This window comes from Gavialis gangeticus, unplaced genomic scaffold (assembly GCF_001723915.1).
Source record: "Gavialis gangeticus isolate Ggan-Ray unplaced genomic scaffold, GavGan_comp1, whole genome shotgun sequence".
Taxonomy (NCBI): domain Eukaryota; kingdom Metazoa; phylum Chordata; order Crocodylia; family Gavialidae; genus Gavialis; species Gavialis gangeticus.
The window spans coordinates 34,720,951-34,724,180 of record NW_017729004.1 but is presented as its reverse complement, the minus strand read 5'-3'; positions in this window follow the sequence as shown (position 1 = coordinate 34,724,180).

The window sequence follows — 3,230 nt, the reverse complement described above, 5'->3', positions numbered from 1 at the left end:
AAAAAAAAAAAAAAAAGAAAGTTGGGACAGTTAGGGAGTGATGTTGTTAGCAGTGTACCCAGTTAGAGTGAGATTCCCATTATAAGCTCTGTCTCCTTAGCCTATCCTTCCACACTCTGCAATAAGCTGATCTTCAGGATCTGTCTGCTGTATTTCAGCTCAGAATGAACTTTGGGTTGTTGGCTAATAATGAGGAAAGAAAACATGCCATGCATGTATGGTATGCTGCATGATTTTGGGGACAGGGCATAAAATTCCTCAGACCCCCATTGTGTGGCTGTTGGGACTGCCCCGTGCTGATCCTGATAATTAGCTGCTTGTCAGCATCCAAACAGGGACACACATTCAATTTATGAAACCATGCAAACCAGCCACAAAGATGTTGTACATAAAATGGTGTCAGTTATGCCATAAATGTATTGTCTGTTGGGGCAAGGTGATGAAGAAACTCATTTGGTTGCAGGACTTCTGAGGTGAACAGGGAGGAAATGCTTGCTTGCCTAGAAATATCTTATGGTCAGGAAGCAAGGATGAACATGGAAGCTGAAGGATTATGCAGTAGGAGACTATTATGTGAGGACATACTATTGTATCCAGCCTGTGGAGTCCTGCTATCTGGCCCCCAGTGCTGCCCTGGGTCTGATTTATTATTTGGGATCAAGAAGGAATTTTATCCTGTGGTCAGTTTGGTATAGACTGTGGAGGTGTTTGCCACAGACGTGGGGGGTTTTTCGTCGTCTTCTATATTGGTGGGCACGGCCCTCCTACCAGGGATCTTTTGAGCATATGATGACAACTTTTTATAGAAGCAGGACATTGGCTGCCGTGGTTCTCTTTTTTTACCTGTGGCAAGTTAGCGTTATGTCTCTATTCTAGGTTTGACAATAGTCTTGTGTAGATTATGGATTGGATGGGGATGATCCTGCCTTTGCTTGGGCTAGATGACTTCCGGAGGTCCTTTCCAGTCCTGCTTCTCTATGATTCTGTGGTTAGACCCACATGGCCCATTAACCCAGTTCTGGCCCATGAACCCCCCTCTCTCTTCCACCAGCATACCTGATCCAGCAGCTGGTTCAGCTGGTCTGGGATTCATGCCGCATGTGGCATAGTGCCCAGATTATCGGAAAAGGTGTTATGAACATCGTGGGCCAGTGCAGCAGCCATGGTGCATGCCCTGGCTGGATTGCACTGCTCTCAGATGCACATCTGTTCTGGGATGCATGCTGCACATGGCCCTTACTCCAGCCAGTTTGGGACCTGTGCTCCATGTAGTTTTTGCCAGGACTGTGCAGATCCCAGACTGTGTGGAGCAGGCACTGTGTACAGCACGAGTCCTGGAGCTGCCAGCATGGGCACCATGTGTTGTGCAGTTTGTCAGGGGTGGCCACTTCATGTAGTGCAGCTGCCACTCTGGCCGAACCGTGTCACACCTGGCACCCATGGCACTGGGGGATAGGCTGGAGCAGCCACTGGATCAGGTAGGCTGGTGGAGCGGAAAGGCCATGGGCCACATCTGGCTGGCCCCACATCATTCATCCAGGCCATGAAGCCAGCTCAGTTTGACACCCCGGTCTGGTGTAAGGGTTTGGACTTTCATCTTTTTGTTTTCAGTGTCCTCCTTGCTGTTCTCTTTAGGGGCTAGGTTGAAGGTGCCTGAGGTTTAGTAACTCTCTATGCCATTGTTGCTTTTTAAAGTTCTCCTTCTAATAAGGCAATATTCTTTTTTTAATCTCTTGAAATTTTTACATACAGTACATTTTGGCTAATATGGTTTCATTCATTACTAATCCAGTTCCCCACCAGCACCTCCTGCCCTGCCCCAGTTGTTAACTCTTGATAGTTTTTTACTCCTGGATAATTCACCATTGTTTGTACTCCTTGTCGGGTGGTGAATAAACCAGAGTTGACCTGCAATTTTATTGCCTGAGATGTAAAAATAACTTTGTGTATGTGTGGTTTGTTTTTTTCCCAATATATTTGAATGAAGAACTGTGCAACATGCAGCTCAACCAGCCTTGTCCAGCATGGCCGTTTTTCAGATGTTAAAATAATCTTAGAAATATGTAGGGTTTTTGGGTGGTGTTTGACTCTCCTCTTTAGAAGTAAGGCATGAAAGTGTGCTTGTTTTTTCTTTCTTTTTTTTCTTTTTTTTTCTTTTTTTTTTTTTTTTAAGTACTTTTGCTTAAATCTCTGCCCAGTAGTAAAGGAAACATTGTTACTGGTAGGCCTGCTCTCTTGTCTAGTTAATATTCGTGTGTTGGGCTGCTTGTTCATTGCAGCTGCTGTATGTCGGAAGATGAGAAAGCAGAAAAGTGACCTGGCAACTATTCTGCATGGTGTTCCAGTCTGTCAGGGTCTCCATGACTCGGTTTTATTAGGGTTTCAGAATGCAATAAGGCTCGTGACCAAAAGAGGTGAGGTTAGGCAAGAGATAATTATTAGTGCATCACTGGATGGATGCTTTTGATTTTCTCTGAGCTTGTGTTCAGAGTCTCACCTTGCTAAGAAAAGCATATCTTCTTAGGGTATGAACCAAATTCTATCCTTTGAATTTGGTCTGTATCACTTGGCAGTCTTTGATAAACTGCTGGATCAGGTAGAGTCTTTAAAACAAGTATGTTGTACTTAGTTACTCAAGGAATAGCAGGATATTTGTTTAGGGAGTAGGCAAGCAAGGGTTAGGAGTGGTGTCCGGAGGTATGTAGAGACTGTGGTATTAAAATAGATGTCCAACCTAGCTTTAAAGTGGGTGTCAAAGATCTGGCCTCTGGGCCAGATCTGGCCTGCACTGCTGCTTGTAGATCTTAAGCTGGCATGCTGCAAGCAGCACACATGTGCAGCATGTGGGGCCTATCTGGCATGAGCTGCACGTGGTGCAAGTGCTGGAATTAGCATGCAGTATGCAAAGCCAGCCTGGAGCACGCACTGACCACAGTGCCCATACTGGACTTGTCCTTCTTGCCTAGTGCTCAGGGCTGGTTCAGAGCAGGTGCCACATGCAGCACATGCTCCAGACTGGCTCCATGTGTACTGTGTGCGTCAAACAAGGGTCAAGTGCTGTCTGGGGTTGAGGGTGGGGCACACTGTAGCACCTGCACTGGTCTAGAGTGTGTGCTGCTTGTGATGCAGCCTTAGTCCGGATCGGACAAGGCCGTGCAACTGCAACATTGTCTTGTGGGTTGGGAGAGAGTCCCCTAGACTTCAGGAGGGCCAACTTTGTTGAGATGAGG